Source organism: Equus przewalskii, chromosome 4 (assembly GCF_037783145.1).
Source record: "Equus przewalskii isolate Varuska chromosome 4, EquPr2, whole genome shotgun sequence".
In the NCBI taxonomy this organism is placed as follows: Eukaryota; Metazoa; Chordata; class Mammalia; order Perissodactyla; family Equidae; genus Equus; species Equus przewalskii.
In genome coordinates this window covers 10,889,477-10,911,317 of record NC_091834.1, presented here as the reverse complement: position 1 = coordinate 10,911,317, position 21,841 = coordinate 10,889,477, and the positions used below count along the sequence as shown (strand labels likewise).

General features: G+C 43.7%; 1 protein-coding gene and 1 long non-coding RNA gene across 2 annotated transcripts in view; one reads left to right on the top strand and one right to left on the bottom strand.

Annotated features, from left to right (window-relative positions):
- Positions 1 to 8,322, bottom strand: part of RALA (RAS like proto-oncogene A) — a 72,560-nt gene extending 64,238 nt beyond the window's left edge. The window contains exon 1 of the mRNA XM_070615461.1: positions 7,273 to 8,322. The gene's annotated coding sequence lies outside the window, so the exon portion shown is untranslated. The remainder of the gene's footprint in view (positions 1 to 7,272) is intronic.
- On the top strand, positions 7,833 to 21,608 carry LOC139082759 (uncharacterized). Its single transcript, XR_011538966.1, has 3 exons — positions 7,833 to 7,973; positions 11,035 to 12,938; positions 20,246 to 21,608. It is a non-coding gene; the product is annotated as an uncharacterized lncRNA (long non-coding RNA).
- Positions 21,609 to 21,841: the final 233 nt, after the last annotated feature.

Sequence of the window (21,841 nt, the reverse complement as noted above, 5' to 3'; positions counted from 1 at the left end):
AGGATGGTTGGAAACTAACTCAAGAAATGAGGGATGTACGGCCTGAACGGGCAGAGACCTGGGCAGCTGGCAAGGGAGCTGTATGACTGCCATCTTCAATTACTGAAGAAAGATATATGTAAAATGACTATTCTCAGTTCTGTCAACGGACACACTGTTTAACAAGGGCTCAAAAATATATTTGTGTACTAACTGCTTCTCCAGAGAGCAAACCAGGAACAAAGACAAGTCACAGGATAACCGAATTCAGTTCAAAACAACAACGGACTTTTAAATTAAAATACCCAAAAATGATGGAGATTTCCACAATATCACCACAACTGTTTAAGCAAAGGCTAGAGGGTAGGTAGTTTTGAGGGTATTTTCACAAAGGGTGGAAGAATATACTAGATGACCTCTGAAGGCCCATTCTAACATTTTATGTCCGAAACCATAAATTCTCATTTCTGCATTTAATTTTCACACTGAAAATAAATCCTGAGGACTAATGGAAAAGTAGAGAAGCAAAAGGGCCACACAGCATCCAAAGTTATTTGTTCAACTTCATGATAATATTTACATATCAGTTATTTCTGTCTTTAAGAGTGTAGATGATCAACATTTCAAGTGATAAGAATGATTCCCTTTTTTGGGGAGAAAAATCACAACTGCATCAACAGCATCGTCACCATCACCACACACATCATACACCCGATGTCATGAAAAAGAACTGGGAACTAACCTTACTTTTTAAAAAAAATCGCTTCAAAGATGAATCATGTAACATATGCACACTGACAGAGCTTGAGAATCCAAGTAAATGAAAGAGGAGACGAAGGAAACTAATTATAAAAAATTGATTTCAGCAATCTGTAGGAATGTAGGAATTCCAAGACAGTTGGATATAACCCACACTCAGGGAGCTAAAGAAAACTACATAAAAGAACGCTCAAGAGAAGCGCAGAAACGTCAGCCATAATTATCAAGTTGTCATCATTGTTAAAGGTAGGTCGTCTCCTCACCTCCATGGGAGGTGGGAAGAGATATGTGGAATGCTTCGGCTGAAACCAAATATCATGTTGGTTTAAACAAGAAAAAGTGCTACCAGTAAAGGCTAATTTAGAGCTAAAATTAATCAGGTGACAAGCGTAATTTTTGCCAATACTCTAGATATTAACCTTCTATTCATTACTTTTGATTTAATTTTATAAAAGTGGACAAAAAAAGACATGAAGCCCCTAAAGAGGCAGATACGTGACCTGTCTGCCCAGCACCCCTTCCTCTAGCAGGAGCCCCCCTCTCCTTAATGCATTACAACAGGGCTGTAAATGAGGATGCTCCACCTCCCTCACGAGCGGGACAAGAGACCAGACCAGTCAGAGAATGACAGTCCTTGGACTTTTCTGGTAGGGCTAGTGAGGAAGACTGGCTCTTTTGGCTGAGCTGGGAAGTGAATCTAGAGGTGAAGGTGGCCACCACGTGAAGAGAGTCTGCTAGTAGAATGAAACAAGAAGCAGAACCAAGGAAGGGAGAGAAAAACACAAAACTCTATTTTGCTTAAGGTAGCCTAAACTGGCTTTCTGGCTCTTGCAACTCAAAGAGCTCTCTTACCTACAGTACCTCTATCTGCTTCTAGTGGTTCCGAAGGAAGTTTCTCATGAAGATGAACGTGACTACCACCGTCTTTTAATTACCGACTCTGCTTCAGTACTAGCCATGTGGAAGAACTAAGAACAGAAGATGTAGCTTTTATTCCAACCCTCCAAAAAGAGTCTCACAGCAAATTAGGAAATTAAGGCTCATGGTTAACATCATTACAAAAACCAGCACTCTCTGGGAGAAAATCTTTGCAAATCACATATCCGATAAAGGACTTATATCTGGAACACACAAAGAACTCTTACAACTCAATAATGAGAAGATAAACAACCCAATTAAAAAAAAAGAGCAAAAGATTTCAGTAGGCATTTCACCAAAGAAAATATATCAATGGCTAATAAGCACATGAAAAGATGCTCAACATCACTAGCCATTAGGGAAATGCAAATTAAAACCACAATGAGATACCATTTTATACCCACTAGAATGGCTATAATAATTTTTTTTCTAAAAAAAAGGACTATAACTAGGTCTTTATAAATGAATTCTGGAGAAAGAATTGCCTCAAAGGCAGATGATCCAGGCCTTACAAACTTGTCTAGAACCACCCGCACCTGTGTACTCTAGGCCACTGCCGTGGATGAACTCAGCTGCTTACAAACCTGCCTTACTACATGACCTACAAACCCAAGGACCCAGGCCACAACTCCTTCAATACAAGGTGAGCCTCATTCATCTGCAAAGCACAGAAACCACTAAGACTGTGAAAGCCATGGATTTTCATAGACGTATGGCAGCTCTAGCCTAGACGCCACCCTGTGGCATCCATGACTGGCTGAGTGAAGACCACAGTGACGCTGGGAAGAATTACGTGGAGAAGCAGGAAAAAAACTCAGGATGGGCTGTATAAAGTGGGAAACCACAGAGCAGTCCTCACCATGCTTATCACTGTACTCCGCTGCCTTTAACCGACAAAGTTCGGGAACTTTTGATTAAGGCCGGTGAAGGCTTTTAAGAGTGTATGTGGGGGGGCCGGCCTGGTGGCACAGCGGTTAAGTCCACACGTTCTGCTTGGGCAGCGTGGGCTCCGCCAGTTCGGATCCCGGGTGCAGACATGGCACCGCTCATCAAGCCATGCTGTGGCAGGCGTCCCACATATAAAGTAAAGGAAGATGGGCACGGATGTCAGCTCAGGGCTAGTCTTCCTCAGCAAAAAGAGGAAGATTGGCAGATGTTAGCTTAGGGCTGATCTTCCTCAAAAAAAAAAAAGAGTGTATGTGTACATGTAGTTATGAGGTTACTGCGGACTGTGGGCAACAAAACTTACAAAAGGCTAAGGAAGGCACTGCCCATAGCGTAGTAAGTGCTGTGACAGATTTTATGGCAGCATAGAAGAGAGGCAACTAGCCCAGCCTTGAAAGTTTTCTGGGGTTTTTTTTGAGGGATGGGGTCCAGAGAAAGAATCTAATCAAGACACAATTTTTGGAGAGGTATGACCTAAGCTGAGTTCTGAAGGACCCCGTAGGAGTATACTAGATTGGGGGAAGGAGTGGCAGCTAGAATTCCACAAGGAGTGGGGGACTGAGAAGACGCTAGGACTCCAGAAGTTTGGTACTGCTGGGACTGAGTACCACGGAAGAAAAGAGATGAGGCTAGAGAGTTAGGTAAGGAGTAGATCTTGAGGTTCTGTATATGAGATTAAGGATAAAAGGAGCTTGGATTTTATCAATGGGCAAGAAGGAGCAGAGAAAGGGTTTTAATGAGGGGAGCATCATGACTGCCCTAATCAAGTGTGGAGACAAGATTAGAGGGGGGGCCAACCACAGGTAAAAGGCTGCTGCAGTCATCCAGAACGGACCCCGACAGAGCAGCTGAACTGAGCATCTGCAATCACTCTGTAGCTGGCACCTCCATTTTCAATGGATTACTATGTAGCTACTCAACTGCATAAGAAAGGAGAGACCCTGCAGCTTAGACCACCACAGTCACGATCTCTGTAGAAAGCGGGGAACTTCACTCCACCTTCACAGAGCATCTGGGAGTAGAAGTCATTTCATAATCTTGCTGTGTTTTAGTCTCCAAGATGACATTGTCAAACCCTGACATTTAGTTTCAACAAGTGAATTCAGCAATGAAATTGGATCCCCGACCTCAAGGAGATTGTATTGAGCGTCATGGCTACTGCATCTAATACACACCTCTGGCTGGGAAGGCCTTTAAGCACAGTATCATACTATCTTAGGGAAGCCTGCTGTTTCGCTTGTACATTCTTGACGTTGAGGAATTAAGCCTTTGCCTTCAGGTATAGTTAAATCTAAGATGCAAATTTTCTTCTAAAATTTACTTACATGTCTTTTAAAAACCCACAGGGCTTCAATTTAATATTTTTCTATATTGTACCAAATGCTTATGAGTGCAATAAGGTCATAAAGGAAGGTGTCTTAGAGCTAAACAAAAAACAAAGAATACTTCTTACTAATGGGGGCTAGAGAATGAGCTGTTTTTCACTTAGAGCTACACGCTTTTTTTTTAAACCAAGAGATCAACACACCCTTCAAAGTAAGCACATTGAAAAGTGCTTTTTTTAAAAAAAGACTTCACAGGCTCGGAAACAGTGAAGAGCATTCTACTAGCACTGAATGGCAATCAGACCCTCATGAGAGTTCTGTCACCTTTCAGCCTTCATACAAAACTCAAAGAGAAAAAGATATATGGTCCAAAATGGTTAAAAACAGACCCAGAACACCTTTGCTTCTTTTACCATTCTTCCCATTCCCCCAAAACCTCTCCCCCATCTCCTTAGTAAAACAAAGAACTAAAAAACAATATGATTTCAAGGAAAGGTCACTACAAACAGGTTTCCGATAGTCCTCTCAAAACGCAATTACTTCAGAGGTAAAAAGCAGTAATCAAACACCAGAGTTGAGTTCCTAATGCTCTACTCTTCCAGGACACTCACAGGTACATGTCCAACCACCTTCTCATCATGGCATACATAGGAGGTGACAACGCTGTATTTGTAGGTATACTGGAGATAAACAGAAGAGTGCCTATTGCCCAAGGCCATCTGGCCAGGGTTGCTGGTAACTTCACGCCCCACTTGATGGCCAGGAGTGCTAGGAGATCAGTATCTTAATTTTCCCGAAGCTCAGCTCAACTTTCTTCGGCCTTTTAGGATTAAGTGCAATACCCAAAGCTCTCAGAAATCATTACTTTCAAATCCAGACTCTACTACACTCCACTTAAGCTTACTAACGTATGGAAAACCTACCTGTCTTGCAGAGATATCGGGGAGATTAGAAATAACATACGTAAAGCTCTTATCACAGTGCTTGGCAGGCAATCAATGTATGAGGGCTGTTATTACCAAGAGAGTTGTTAAATTAAAAAAGAGAACTCTGTACGGAGGTAATTTCACTTAAATAAGAAATTGCGGGTTTCCCTTTCCTCAGTGTCTAAGAATTAAAATATTTTATAAAACAATGAAAATCATAAACTGTCTCCCTACTTCTTCAAAAATCCTAATCTTTTTCCTCATTAATATTCACAGCCTCTGCTCCTGGTATTTGAAAAGTGACTGTCCTTGACACCCATCTACTAAGGATTACAGGTGCACCATTACACTGATCCACACATATACAAGAGATACTGGCACATGTATCTATGTTCTGAGCTTGGAAAAGCAGTGCAGGGCCACCACCAGACAGTTGGAGAGGAAAGAATATATCAGCTTTTTATGTGGACCTCCCTGAAGTGAAGATAACCCAACAATCTATAGACACAAATTATCCCCCCACACAAATGGTAGATGAGATTCTTTCCTATAATTAGCCCCTTTCTTCCTGAAAGCCCTGTGAAGAAACTGCTGTATGAAGAACTACTTCAAAATAAATGATACAGATAACAGCACACTCAGCAGACACACTAGAGAACAGCATCTGGATCTCCGAAAAGAAATGTGAAAGTGGCCACTGGTAAACGATGCCAAGGTCATCTAAGGATGTCAGAGCACTTCATGCACTCCTGGGAAAAATGAGCCAACTATACGCAATTCTGTGAGGTACCATGTCTTCCAAACAATGGGAACTCCCAATTTCCTCTTTTTGATTAAGATAGGTTATGGTTATCAACTGCAAACATAAACTCACCATCACCAGGAAATCGCTTCTTGATAACCTGGACAAACGTGTTCAGGCAGCAAAACATCTAACACTGGAATACAAATATAACGCCCAATCACAATACCCCAGACATAATTTTAACCTTTTCAGAGGAGTACAGAATTTTGGAAGGAGGGCAAAGAACTCTTCCTGAATTGTCCTTTGACCACACTAAAGAACAGAAAGACACAGCATGTATGTGCCAAGAAACTGGAACAAAAACACAAGCAAAAAACCCTAGCCCAACAAAACAAATGACTCCTGGAAGGGAACGGTGAGATCACCTACACATTCACTCATCAGAGAAGAAATGCAGGAATGACTTGTATGTTCTGCGCACACCACATGGAAACACAGACATGAGTAAGACATGGCTCCTGCCTTGAAGAAATTCAAAGTCTAAAAATAATGTTTTCAGAGTCACAAGAGTAATTTTATAGTAATATTTTATTAATGGAGACAGAAAAACGCAAACCAGTAAGATATATTTAAATATATTAATAAACATCAGCTAAAAAGAATGTCTTCGGCTGTGAGTTTACTAATGACATTGATTATCCGATTTTTGAAACATGATTAAAGTTGTAATTTACTTTCAAGACAAGAATTAACTTATGACACACGTTTTACAAAGGTTTCCCACACACACACCATCACAATTTGTAAATTAGGTGCTCTTCAGCTTGACACTTAGGGCGTGGCAAGGGAGTTCTCACACAATCTCAATGACACTTGGATGAGCTCTTACAAGTCTGGACATTCAGGTTTCCAGGAAAGGCCAGTCAACTCCCTAATTCTCCTCAAACCTTGAAACAACACTGCCACCTCTCTGCGCCGTCACCCCTGCCCACTTTCATATACCCAGGCTAAAGCATACCAATCACATCTTCCACACCTGGAAAACCTTTAGGAACGAACCACGGAGGAAAAACCCCCTCACTCAAAATATCTATATACTCTCTTCCTCCTTTTAGTGGCTGGATTACCCGAATATGGGCTAAACCTGTGCTACAGCATAGGACCAGCTATTCAGCGCGGAGCATCTAAATGACTTGAGTCCGAAAAAACCATTCCTTTAACTGGCACAACACCCTGGAGGAGATGCTTAAAAAGCAACTGCTCTAGTACAGGCAAGGACTCGAGGAAAGGGAAGAAGGGGAGAGGGGCGCAGTGAGGCGCGGGGACTGCGGCGACGGGTCCCCCCAGGTCGCGGGCACCGCCCAGGCGGGGACCTCGGCGCGGCGGGCCAGAGATGCGAGGTGACCTTCCGACGAGGCCAACTCGAGGGGGTGCCCGGCGCGGGGGACCTCGCCGCTGCCGCCCGCTCTCTCGGCGGTGCACTCGCCCGCACAGCGGCGAGCACGGCGCCCCGGATGCCAGCCCGGGCTCGTTCCCGGGCCGAACGCGGGATGTGCAATCTCGGCGTCCGGGCCCTGCGCCTGGGCCTCGGCCCGCCGCCGCCCGGACACACCCCCGCCGCCGCCCGGGCGGCCCCAACCCCCGCCGCGGGGCGGCCCGGCCGGGCATCGCTCACCTGCACCGCAAGCCGGTCCGCCGCCCGCGGGCTCCGGAAGCCGCGGCTGAGCTGGTTCCCGCCGGCGAGCGCTCGGCCCTTGTCTGGGCGGCTCCGCGCCGGAGCGGCAGGAGGAGGAGTCCGACGGGCGGCGGCGGAGCCTGGGCGGCAGGAGGAGGAGGACCAGGGACGCTCGGCTCTCCGGAGATACACCCTCCTCCTGGCCGCTCTGCAGCAGCCGCCGCAGATCACTTCCGGGGCGCTGCGAGCGGGGCGGGGCCGGCTGGGGAGCAACTTCCTGTCCGCGGCGGAGAGGAGGGCGCCGGGGGCCGGGGCTGGAGAACAATGGCCGGGAGGGCGCGGGCTCCCGGCGTCTGCCCTCTGCGTGCCGAGGGCGGGCCGCGCTGCCTTGCGGCTGGCCCCACCCCTGGCCCTCTGCGCCTGGCGAGGTGAAGTCACCTCCCGGGGGCTCGGGAGTGGCCGCGGGCTTCGCGGAGGATCCCGGATCTCGGCGTCGGCGCCGCGACGTCCTTGTCTCCCTTCTGGGGACCGGGAGGGGGTTCTTGGGAGAAGAAGGGGAGGGCGGAGGCCGCCATCTTGCTTCCAGGGGGCAGCCCCTTGTCCCAGGCGTCCTAGGATGGAGGCCGCTCCGTCCTGTGGCTGGGGTTCTCCAGAGTGGCGCCGGCGACGTGGCTGATCGCGGGCCGAATCCGCGGAGATGGGTCAGTCGTCCGCCCTGGCTGGAGGGTCTCGGTGGCTGCCCTGGGCCTCGTTTCTAACTGCTGGTCCCTGGAGGGCTGGCCTCCGCGGATGGTGTGGGGTCCTTTTCCGAGGGGGCTCAGCGCCCTACGACACGGCAGGTCTGGTGCCTCGTGTGGCGCTGAACTCATCCTGCGGCCCCATCCTCTGATTTGATAGCTTAAATTACAAGTAGTTCCACAAATCGGTTGCTTTATTGAATCCACAGGTTCGAAATAGATCGTTTGCCTGCCGTCCGATAGCAGCTACAGAGTTTTATCTCTTGACATTTATTCATTCCCTATTCCCCCCCGCCCCCCGCCGCCCCCCGTTGAGTACCAGCTCCGTGCTTGGCACAACCCATTCAAGAAATGCCCAGCCTAATGGGCAGACATGAAAGCAAATACTAGTGATTGGAAGTATGGTATATTAAGGTATACAGAGGAAAGAGCGGATGACCTTACAAACTGCGTTAGATTTTAAAGATAAATTAAGGATTTTTTTCGGCAGAAAAATAGGTGGGATGGCAAATCCAGACCCTAACAAAAAGGACATGCAGCACAGGGACGAAAAATGGGTGTTGGGAGTTGTGAATAGTAATTACAGGGTTTAAAATTTCAACCCTGGGTTGCTGAAAAAGATGAATCTGGAGAAGCAGACAGGAGCCAGGTCATGAACTATCTTTCCTGCGTCGGTGAGGCGGTGACTAGAGGAATGACCCTGGGCGGGTTTGCAATTTAAGCTGTTGGTGGAGGACAGATTAGTTAAGGGGAGGAGCAGGGCCTCAGCTTGTAGACAACGGGCCGCCGTTACGGAAAGCCAGAAGGAAAAGGATAAGGACCTTTATGTGATTGGCAGTGGGCATCCGAAGAAGCTAGAATCCTAAAGTATTCAGGATGCCAAATCAGCTGATTGTGAGAATTGATTACTGGGAACAGGTACTGGGGAGGAGAATGGAAATGGCAATAATGATGCTCTGTTTTGCTTTTTGAGGAGGATAAAGGTATATTTTACCAAATGAGAGAAGGAAGGGTTGGGATGGCATGGGGGAGGGGATGCAGAAAATTTTGGACCTGGTGAGTTTGGAGTACCAGTGGTGTTGTCTAATGGCAGTTGCTAGGTGGGTCTAGAGCTCTGGGGAGGATCTGGGCTGAAGTTGGAAACACCGCGGGCTTGTATTACCGCCTCTAAGCCAACGGTAGTCTCACTTCATTGAGCACATTTTCAAAACCACTTCTCCTTTCTCCCTCCCTTTTCTTGGGAAAATTGCCGAAATATTAAATTTTAAAAATTCCCATGTGGTGATATATGCCCATCTACAGGCTAATACTCAAATGCTAGTGGCCGCCTAAGGGCTGTAAAGGTCAGGCTTACAAGAAACTGAATGTGACAGTGGTAACTAGTAGAGCATCATAAACTTGTAAAATGAAATATTATATTATTTTAATTTAAAAATTTAATCATTGACAGTAGACAGCTTCGTTTAAACTGGCCACAGACGAAGGACTGAGGATGATAAATTGCACAAATATCTGTTGAATGAGAACTAGAAGGAGGATGACTTCAAGAAAAGTGAGCAATGCCAGCACGATGAAAGACAACCTCAGCTCCTTAGTCCGCCTGTCTCGTCTGCTGCTTGGTGGTTCACAGCTATGCTAACTTAGCTTAAAGCAGTCAGAGAGAGTGGATCATTTTGAGCAGAGGCTTCAGAAAGCCACAAATAGCAAAAGCCCTATAAATAATAGCTACAGCTGCCAACCAAAGACTAGTTATTAGTTTTTATTCTATCTTCCTGTATAGCAGCGTTTTTGAACACAAAACATGAGGGACTCCCACTTGCCTTTAGTTCTTAGATTATTCAAATACATTATTCTCAATTTTCCTAGAATTGAAATACATTGAAGTGTATTAAACAACCATATAATAAATAATATACTGAACTAGAAATGAGAACAATGATCTTGAGTCCCTGTTTTGTTCTTTATTCACGGTATGACCCTGGCAAAGTCACTTAACCTCTCCGTGCCCTAGTTTCTTTGCCTGTAAAATAGAGATAATAATAACTTTCTACCAGGCCGCCCCTCAGAGATGTTCTAAGAAATAGCAAATTAATCTTTTAAAAGCTCTTTGAGGTACTTGGATGAAAGGGCATAATGGTAAGTGCGTATTATTAATAATTAGCACTAAGATCCGGTAGAACTCGTAAGCATTCGTAAATTTGCTGCCTGGGGAACTCGAGCAACGTGAAGGATTCTGTTTTAAAATAACGCTTAGGTTTCTTGACTTGTGAGTTTAATTTTTATTATTTATGATCCAACTGTATGTATCAACAAATATAGTATGAGCAAAAAGTAAAAGGAGAGAGGTTTTAGTAACTACAATTCTTACCTCTGCTGCTACTTAAGCTAATAGATGCTTTTAGGGCAAGTCTGAGGTAGGCATGCTTTTGTCAAAATCATGTTTTAGAATTAATGATTCGTCTCCTGCAGTCATTTAACTGGAATTTTCTATTAAAGCATTACTCATGTGTCTGTAGAATAATAATTTTACCTGCAATTACATGTTTGTCTGAAACATGAAAGTGAGCATTCCTGTGAATGTTCTGTCATTCCCATCATTGTTTAATCAGAAACAGAATAAAATATGTAATCCTGTGAGTTTTTATCCAATGTCTATTCCTAAAGTAGATGAAATTTTGCCCGTTAGCTTGGTGGCTTCAATGTTTCTTTTTTGAAAGATGTATGCACATATAAACACATACATTTAACTATATTCATGGCTATATAATATGCATATTTTATACACATGCTTATTATACACCAATTCATAAAAATATGAATGTACATTAACTACATATAGTAACGACTGGTGACAACAAAAGTCTCAGGTGTATCGGGGGTCAGATTAGAAAGTAGTTGGTTATTAGCGATTTATCACTATTGGTGGAAAAACAACTCAAAATACATGTTATTAGTACAGTTAGAAACATTGTCTGTAATACTCATGACACTTTAACATTTGTATTATTTCACTTTGTTTTCACAGCAACTTTGTGAGACTTGAGATGTTCAAAAATATAAGCTCAGAGAAGTTCAAGACTTGCTACGAATCGTCAAGGAGCAGAGGCAAACTTGAACTCAAGCTTTATGTTGAGACTCTCAAATGCTCTGTTCCTCGTAAGACTTTATCCCGTGGTTACTAGCTTGATATGACACTTACGCCAGAATATATTTATAATATGGACATTTCTGGCTTATCATTGATTGCCTGCAGAATCTCTAAAATTCAGCCAAACTTAAGTTTTTCAAACTTGAACTGCAATTGTGTTTATGGCTATGTCTTTACTGCCTTGAAGACAGGCACTTTGTTTTATTCATCTTTGTATCCTTCATGGTGTCAGGCGTGAGTACTCAAAATATTTTAGGGATGAAAATAAGAAGTATATTACGATGACTAGTTGATGCCTTTAAGGCAAAAAATCCAAATAATCACCTCGGAAACTTTTAGGTGTGTGTGCGCATTTTCTGCAAATTCAGGTAAAGATCATTTGTTTTATAATCTGAATTAGTGAGACCATTGCCTCAGTTTCCTGCTTCACTTTTATTCGTCTCAGGCCTTGGAGGGGTAGGTCTGTAGATGACAGTCACTTGTATGATAACTTTCCTAACGGTTCTGTTTGGACTTAGATCTTCTAGATGTCATTTTGGCTGTGGCCCCTATTGTGAGAATGCACAAAGAATGGAGGTCTGACAGTTTAGGCCTTTATAATTCTCCCCTTCATGTCCATCCTTGTGGACCACGTGTTTGCATGCTTTTTCTGTCAGGCAATTGGAGGATAAGACTGTTAGATCAATGGTTCCCAAGTGTCACTGCTCATCCGAAGCGCCTGTATCTCTCTTTTTTATTTAAAGATGGGCACCTGAGCTAACATCTGTTGCCAATCTTCTTTTTCTTTTTCTTTTTCTCCCCAAAGCCCTCCCAGTAAATAGTTGTATATTCTAGTTGTAGGTCCTTGTGGTTCTGTCATGTAGGATGCCACCTCAGCATGGCTTGATGAGTGGTGCCAGGTCCGCGCCCAGGACCCGAACTGGTGAAACCCCAGGCTGCCGAAGCGGAGTGCGCGAACTTAACCACTCGGCCACAGGGCCAGCCCTGTCACCTGTATATCTTTAAAGGAAATTCAGATTCTCCAAGTCCCACTCTAAACAAAGTCAATTAGAAAGTCTTGGGTGAAACCTTATATATATTGTCATATAAAAATATAAAGTTATATATATAGTTATATAAAAATAGAACAACTATAAGTAGTTGTATTTGTAATTATAACACCCTCCTTCGAATTCGGATCATCAGGCAGGTTTGGGAAGTTCTGGTTTCGGTAACTTAACCAAGGTCACACAGAACCCTAAATAGAGTCTGAAACTAACTCAGATCTTAGGAGTCCAAGTTAAATATCTTTTCACTGGACTTTACTGTTCTTTTACTGACTACATATGATGGGGTAGGATGGAAAGATGAAAAGTAACAATTTTAATTTTTTAATTATTCTTTTACCATATTCTATTACATAGTTTTAAGATTAAATGAGTTAATATCTGCAGCATGCCTAGAACAGTATCTGGCATGTGGCAAGTACATGTAAGTCTTAAATGAAGAAGTCTGTTGTCTAATTACATGATTCACTTAGCCCAGGGTTAAATTAGGTAAAATTGTAGTAGATATAAACATTTTCTATATAGAAAAAAATGTATGTAAACAATGGAATCTTCAGCAAAAATCCTTTTTGTCATGGAATCCCTGAAATTGTATAGCTGAAAATACTTTTATATTGTTTCTTTTAATCTTTTCTGATATATTAAGAGAAATGTTAATAATACACTTATTAGATAAAGTTTTGGATTTGCAGCTGTGTAGTCTTTTTATATTCTTTTATTTAAGATATAGTTAAGGTAGGATCCAATTCCAAGATGGCGCCGTGAGTAGTCCTCTTTGTCTCTCGCCCTTCGAGTCTACAATTATTTGGACACTTATCGCTTGACAAAGGATATCCAGACAGCATCTCAGGACGTCTGAGACACCCACGCGACTATACATCGGAAGGCGGACGGACTTTCCTCCGGGAGGATGTGGAAATAGGTGAAAACTCTCCGACCCCGACGGGCAGCCTAGTACCCGCAAGCGGCTTTCTTCCAACGGACGCCCCCAGAGGATCCACACACATCTAGGGCAGGAGCGAGAACACAACAGAGGAGCGACGGTGGAAACAGGTGACCAGAACCCTACTTAAACCCCCCGCAATTACTCCTAAACGCAGAGGGAAACTTTGGAGTTGCACACCTGAGCCCGCGGGGAGAGTCTCCCCCCGCCATTGGCGGGGAGACCCGGCCTGGTGCTCGGGGCGCCCGGAGGGTCCCAGAGAGACGCCCGCCCCGGGGGACTAGGGATTGCCGGAGATCTCGGAGAGGACCGGGGCGGGGGAACTTTCAAAGGCGGGTCCGGCGACCCGGAGGGGAAGTGCCGGAGCTCCCCCAGGCAGCAGACAAAACTCTCTGTCTGCCGGTAGCAGAGGGGCCACGCTGAGCACTCAGGGCTCCCGGCAGAGGCCCGGAGAGAAGCCCAGAGGGCGGGGCGACCCCCAGCTGCCGTTGCCCGCCCCGGGGGACTAGGGATTGCCGGAGATCTCGGAGAGAACCGGGGCGGGGGAACTTTCAAAGGCCGGATCGGCGACCCGGAGGGGAAGCGCCGGAGCTCCGCCAGGCAGCAGACAAAACTCTCTGTCTGCCGGTAGCAGAGGGGCCACGCTGAGCACTCAGGGCTCCCGGCAGAGGCCCGGACAGAAGCCCAGAGGGCGGGGCGACCCCCAGCTGCCGTTGCCCGCCCCGTGGGACTAGGGATTGCCGGAGATCTCGGAGAGGACCGGGGCGGGGGAACTTTCAAAGGCCGGATCAGCGACCCGGAGGGGAAGTGCCGGAGCTCCCCCAGGCAGCAGACAAAACTCTCTGTCTCCCGGTAGCAGAGGGGCCACGCTGAGCACTCAGGGCTCCCGGCAGAGGCCCGGAGAGAAGCCCAGAGGGCGGGGCGACCCCCAGCTGCCGTTGCCCGCCCCGTGGGACTAGGGATTGTCGGAGATCTTGGAGAGGACCGGGGCGGGGGAACTTTCAAAGGCGGGTCCGGCGACCCGGTGGAGAAGCGCTGGAGCTCCGCCCGGGCAGCAGACAAAACTCTCTGTCTGCCATTAGCAGAGGGGCCACGCCCAGCATTCAGGGCTCCCGGCAGAGGCTCGAACAGAAGCCCAGAGGGCGGGGCGTCCCCCAGCTGCCGTTGCCCGCCCCGTGGGACTAGGGATTGCCGGAGATCTCGGAGAGGACCGGGGCGGGGGAACTTCCAAAGGCGGGTCCGGCGACCCGGAGGGGAAGCGCCGGAGCTCCGCCAGGCAGCAGACAAAACTCTCTGTCTGCCGGTAGCAGAGGGGCCACGCTGAGCATTCAGAGCTCCCGGCAGAGGCCCGGAGAGAAGCCCAGAGGGCGGGGCGACCCCCAGCTGCCGTTGCCCACCCGGTGAGGCTAGGGATTGCCGGAGATCTCGGAGAGGACTGGGGCTGGAGAGAGTTCCAGAGACCCAGCTTAGTAGCCTAGGGGGAAACCCTACAGGCTCACAGAAGCCTTAGGGAAAGCCTCTGCACAGCATCAGTAGAAGGCACCCAGCCGCCAGCCACAAGGCTGGAAGACCCCAGGGCAAAAGCAGCATAGCTAGGTGTACTAACCACAGACTGTAGAAGATGCCAATAGCTCTCCTGCGACCCATAGAGGACAAGTGAGATTTGGTGGGTGCCGACAGCAACCGAGCGACAAATAAAAGTGATCCCACCCCTGGCCGCTGGAAAAGCCCATAACACCGTTGCAGACCCCAAGGAGAGAGCGCATCTAGGTGGGCAACAACAGTAGGCACCTGCAGCCTGAAGCCCCCCGGGACGGCCCCCACGGCAGAGGAGGGAATCCAAAGGGCCACTGTGGCTACGAAGAGGGGCCCAGGCCCAGTTAGCAACTATGGACAGGGTTCCTGGTTGGTGAAGTATAAACAGCTGCTCCCCCCACCGCAGCAGCTGAAACAAGTGAAAGGAGCAACTAAACTCTATCTCCATGCGGAGGCACAAATCAACATCATCAAGCAATATGAAAAAATACATTAAATCTCCAGAACAGAAAGAAAGTAACAAATACACAGAAATCAATCCCAAAGAAAATGAGATATATAACCTAAATGATGATGACTTCAAAACAGCCATCATTAAAATACTCACTGAGTTAAGAGAGAATTCTGACCGACAACTCAACGAGTTCAGGAGCTATGTCACAAAAGAGTTTGATACGATAAAGAAGAACCAAACAGAAATACTGGAAATGAAGAACACAATAGAGGAGATTAAGAAAAATCTAGATGCTCTGAACAGTAGGGCCGATAATATGGAGGAAAGAATTAGCAATTTGGAAGATGGCAATATAGAATTGTTGCAGGCAGAGGAGGAGAGAGAAGCAAGACTTAAAAGAAATGAAGAAACTCTCCGAGAATTATCAGACACAATTAGGAGATGCAACGTAAGGATTATAGGTATACCAGAGGGAGAAGAGAAGGAGAAAGGGGCAGAAAACCTATTCAAAGAAATAATGGCTGAGAACTTCCCAAATCTGGTGAGGGAGATGGATCTTCAGGTGACAGAAGCCAATAGATCTCCAAACTTTATCAATGCAAGAAGACCAACTCCACGGCATATAGTAGTGAAGCTAGCAAAAGTCAACGACAAGGAGAAAATATTAAGGACAGCCAGGCAAAAGAAACTAACCTACAAAGGAACCCCCATCAGGCTATCAGCAGATTTCTCAGCAGAAACTTTACAGGCTAGAAGAGAGTGGAATGATATATTCAAAAATCTGAAGGACAAAAACCTACAGCCGAGAATTCTCTACCCAGTGAAAATATCCTTCAAATACGATGGAGAAATAAAAACTTTCCCAGATAAACAAAAATTAAGGGAGTTCATTGCCACAAAACCTCCTCTCCAGGAAATCCTCAGGAAAACCCTCATTCCTGAAAAACCCAAAAAAGGAAAGGGGCTACAAAACCAAGAGCAGAGGAGATAAGTAGAAGGACAACAACAGAGAGTAGCAGCTCTACATCAGAACAGATTAAACCATGGGACGAGAAACAAAGGAAACTGAAGAAAACCGGAAAACAAGACACAAAATGGTAGTGGTAGGCCCCCACGTCTCAATAATCACTCTAAATGTAAACGGATTGAACTCCCCAATCAAAAGACACAGAGTGGCAGGATGGATCAAAGAACAAGATCCAACAATATGCTGCCTCCAGGAAACACACCTCAGCCCCAAAGACAAACACAGACTCAGAGTGAAGGGATGGAGAACAATACTCCAAGCTAATAATGAACAAAAGAAAGCAGGTGTCGCTATACTAATATCAGACAAGGTAGATTTCAAAGCAAAACAGATAAAGAAAGACAAAGAGGGACAGTATATAATGATAAAAGGGACTCTCCACCAAGAAGACATAACACTTATAAATATATACGCACCCAACACAGGAGCACCAAAATTTGTAAAGCAACTCTTAATAGAACTAAAAGAAGACATCAACAACAATACAATAATAGTAGGGGACCTCAACACACCATTAACACCAATGGACAGAACATCCAGACAGAAAATCAACAAGGAAATAATAGAATTAAATGAAAAATTAGACCAGATGGACTTAATAGATATATATAGAACACTTCATCCAAAAACAGCAGGTTACACATTCTTCTCAAGTGCACATGGAACATTCTCAAGGATTGACCATATTTTGGGAACCAAAGCAAACATCAATAAATACAAGAGAGTTGAAATAATATCAAGCATCTTTTCTGATCATAACGCTATTAAACTAGAAATCAACTACAAGAAAAAAGCAGAGAAAGGTGCAAAAATGTGGAGACTAAACAACACGCTTCTCAACAAACAATGGATCATTGAAGAAATTAAAGAAGAAATCAAATATTATCTGGAAACAAATGAAAATGAGAACACGACATACCAAATCATTTGGGATGCAGCAAAAGCAGTCCTAAGAGGGAAATTCATCGCAATACAGGCTCACCTCACTAAACAAGAAAAAGCTCACATAAGCAACCTCAAACGACACCTAACAGAACTAGAAAAAGAAGAACAAACAAGGCCCAGAGTCAGTAGAAGGAGGGAAATAATAAAAATAAGAGCAGAAATAAACGATATTGAAACAAAAAAGACAATAGAAAGGATCAATGAAACAAAGAGTTGGTTCTTCGAAAGAATTAACAAAATTGACAAACCCCTAGCCAGACTCACCAAGAAAAGAAGAGAGAAATCGCAAATTAATAAAATCAGGAATGACAGAGGAGAAATCACAACAGATACCAAGGAAATACAAGAGATCATAAGAGAATACTATGAAAAACTATATGCCAACAAATTGAACAACCTGGAAGAAATGGACAAATTCCTAGACTCCTACAATCTCCCCAAACTGAATCAGGAAGAAATGGAGAATCTGAATAGACCAATCACAAGTAAGGAAATAGAAACGGTAATCAAAAACCTCCCCAAAAACAAGAGTCCAGGACCAGACGGCTTCTCTGGAGAATTCTACCAAACATTCAAAGAAGACTTAATACCTATTCTCCTCAAACTGTTCCAGAAAATTGAGAAAGATGGAGAACTCCCTAACACATTCTATGAAGCCAACATCACTCTGATCCCCAAACCTGACAAGGACAACACAAAGAAGGAGAACTACAGGCCGATATCACTGATGAACATAGATGCAAAAATCCTCAACAAAATTTTGGCTAACCGATTACAGCAATACATCAAAAAGATTATACACCATGATCAAGTGGGATTTATACCAGGGACACAGGGATGGTTCAACATCCGCAAGTCAATCAACGTGATACACTACATTAACAAAATGAAAACCAAAAACCACATGATCATCTCAATAGATGCAGAGAAAGCATTCGACAAGATCCAACACCCATTTATGATAAAAACCCTCAGTAAAATGGGTATAGAAGGAAAGTACCTCAACATAATAAAGGCCATATATGATAGACCCACAGCCAACATCATACTCAATGGACAAAAGCTGAAAGCCATCCCTCTGAGGACAGGAACAAGACAAGGGTGCCCACTTTCACCACTCCTATTCAACATAGTTCTGGAGGTGCTGGCCAGAGCAATTCGGCAGGAAAAAGAAATAAAAGGAATCCAAATAGGTAACGAAGAAGTAAAACTCTCGTTGTTTGCAGACGACATGATCTTATACATAGAAAACCCCAAAGAATCCACAGAAAAACTATTAGAAATAATCAACAACTACAGCAAAGTAGCAGGGTATAAAATTAACGTGCACAAATCAGTAGCATTTCTATACACTAACAATAAACTAACAGAAGAAGAACTCAAGAACTCTATCCCATTCACAATCGCAACGAAAAGAATAAAATACCTTGGGATAAACTTAACCAAGGAAGTGAAGGATCTATACAATGAAAACTACAAGACTTTCTTGAAAGAAATAGGCGATGACATAAAGAGATGGAAAGACATCCCTTGCACATGGATTGGAAGAATAAACATAGTTAAAATGTCCATACTACCTAAAGCAATATACAGATTCAATGCTATCCCAATCAGAATCCCAAGAACATTTTTCACAGAAATTGAACAAACAATCCTAAAATTCATATGGGGCAACAAAAGACCGCGAATTGCTAAAGCAATCCTGAGCAAGAAAAACAAAGCCGGCGGAATCACAATCCCCGATTTCAAAACATACTACAAAGCTACAGTGATCAAAACAGCATGGTACTGGTACAAAAACAGGTCCACAGATCAATGGAACAGAATTGAAAGCCCAGAGATAAAACCACACATCTATGGACAGCTAATCTTCGACAAAGGAGCAGAGGGCCTACAATGGAGAAAAGAAAGTCTCTTCAACAAATGGTGCTGGGAAAACTGGACAGCCACATGCAAAAGATTGAAAATTGACCATTCTTTTTCACCACACACCAAAATAAACTCAAAATGGATCAAAGACCTAAAGATTAGGCCTGAGACAATAAGTCTTTTGGAAGAGAATATAGGCAGTACACTCTTTGACATCAGTTTCAAAAGAATCTTTTCGGACACTGCAACTCCTCAGTTGAGGGAAACAATAGAAAGAATAAACAAATGGGACTTCATCAGACTAAAGAGCTTCTTCAAGGCAAGGGAAAACAGGATTGAAACAAAAAAACAGCTCACTAATTGGGAAAAAATATTTACAAGCCACTTATCCGACAAAGGGTTAATCTCCATAATATACAAAGAACTCACACTGCTTAACAACAAAAAAACAAACAACCCGATCAAAAAATGGGCAGAGGACATGAACAGACATTTCTCAAAAGAAGATATGAATATGGCCAATAGACACATGAAAAGATGTTCATCATCGCTAATCATCAGGGAAATGCAAATCAAAACTACACTAAGATATCACCTTACCCCCATTAGATTGGCAAAAACATCCAAAACCAAGAACGACAAATGTTGGAGAGGGTGTGGAGAAAGAGGAACCCTCATACACTGTTGGTGGGAATGCAAACTGGTACAGCCACTATGGAAAACAGTATGGAGATTTCTCAAAAAGTTAAAAATAGAAATACCCTATGACCCAGCCATCCCATTACTGGGTATCTATCCTAAGAACCTGATATCAGATATCTCAAGAGTCCGTTGCACCCCTATGTTCATTGCAGCATTATTTACAATAGCCAAGACGTGGAACCAGCCTACATGCCCAGAAACTAATGATTGGATAAAGAAGATGTGGTATATATACACAATGGAATACTACTCAGCCATAAAAAAAGACGAAATTGGCCCATTCACAACAATGTGGATGGACCTCGAGGGTATTATGTTAAGCGAAATAAGTCAGTCAGAGAAAGACGAACTCTATATGACTCCACTCATAGGTGGAAATTAGTATATTGAGAAGGAGATCTGATTGGTGGTTACCAGGGAAAAGGGGGGGTGGGGGGAGGGTACGGAGGGGGAAGTGGTGTACCCACAACATGACTAACAAAAATGTACAACTGAAATCTCACAAGGTTGTAATCTATCATAACATTAATAAAAAAAAAAAAAAAAAAAAAAAAGATATAGTTAAGGTACATGGGATGAGATATTTTACATTGTCCTCCTATCACTGAACTAATTCCAAAATTGGTTCTTCCTGTTAGGTAATCAAGTATTCATGTTTCAGAAGCTATTGTCTGCCTGGATTGATTTTCTAAAAGAAATATTTCCCTGGAACGAGATAAGAGATATGCTTGGTTCCATTTAATTTCCCTACTTCTCTAAAGGTTTCTTCATAGTGTTTCAACCTTGAGCAAGTGTTTATACTTGTTACTAATAAATAAATAAATAAATACTTGTTAATATAAATGAAATTGTGCATTTTCATCACTAGTAAATGAAGACCCCAATGTGATATTTTTAAGGTCTCTTTGATACATTTTGACAAAGTCTGAAAATATGCCTCTGTTCGGCATCCGTCACTATGAAAATTGATACCCATTTTAGTTTTTGTTCGGTTTTGTAAATTGTATTATTTTTCAGAGGAATTACCACATACCTAGCATCAGTTTCTAGTAGCTCCTATATTCTTGTGTGTGTGTGTGCCCATATACAGAATACCTTCATATCTTCATGCAAAATAGGAATTTAGTCTTTAATATACTTCATTAAAATGAATTATGCTATCATAAACTAATTGATTTGTCCTGGAAAAGGGTAGAGGTACAGATAAACCAGAACAGAAGGTATTTGTAGTCAGCAGGGATCTGGTAGGTAAAGAGGATTACACCAGAAGGTACAGATCTGAGAAGCCAGAAGGAAGAATTAGATGCCCTCAGTCGTGAACCAGCTGCCTATTTGAGTCCAGAGTCTGCCAAGGAAAGGGAATTAAATTAGCATTTATTGAATATTTACTATATTCCAGAGATTGTATCAGGCACCTTACAAAAGAAGGAATGTCTGGTTTGGTCCTATATATCTAAGTGGTTTAAGACTTGGGGGTCAGAGAAAATAGTATTAATAAGCAGGACATTTGAACAAGTTCTATTACTCTCTTTTTTAATACTTTTACTGTTTATTATAAGAATTAAAAATTACATGTGGAGCCAGCCCAGTGGTACAGCAGTTAAGTTCCATGTTCTGCTTCGGCAGCCAAGCGTTTGCCAGTTCGGATCCTGGGTGCTGACTTACACCCCACTTGTCAAGCCATGTTGTGGCTGACATCCCACATATAAAGTAGAGGAAAATGGGTACAGATGTTAGGGCCAGTCTTCCTAAGCAAAAAGAGGAAGATTGGCGGCAGTTGTTAGCTCAGGGCTCATCTTCCTCAAAAGAAAGAAAAAAAGAAAAAGAAAAAAGTTAAAAAATTTCCTGAGATAGTGCATGTTAGTTCTTATAATCAAACCTGCAACTTCTGCAACTGAACTATACCCATCCTTTTCTTTATTCTTTTCCCAATACAGGGCCATCATTCTGTCTATTCTGGATTTCAGCTCCTCCTGTCTACTTGAGGACCCTTCTCCGTCAATTATTCTCTTTTTGTTGTATCTTCAACCTCTCACTCTGCTGGTTTCTTGCCATTAGCGTTCTCATTTGTTTAAAGTGTCTCCCTCATACATATCCTGTCTTCCTCTAGCTTCTACCCAAATTCTCCTTCCTTTCACTAAAGGAAATTTTTGAGAAAATTT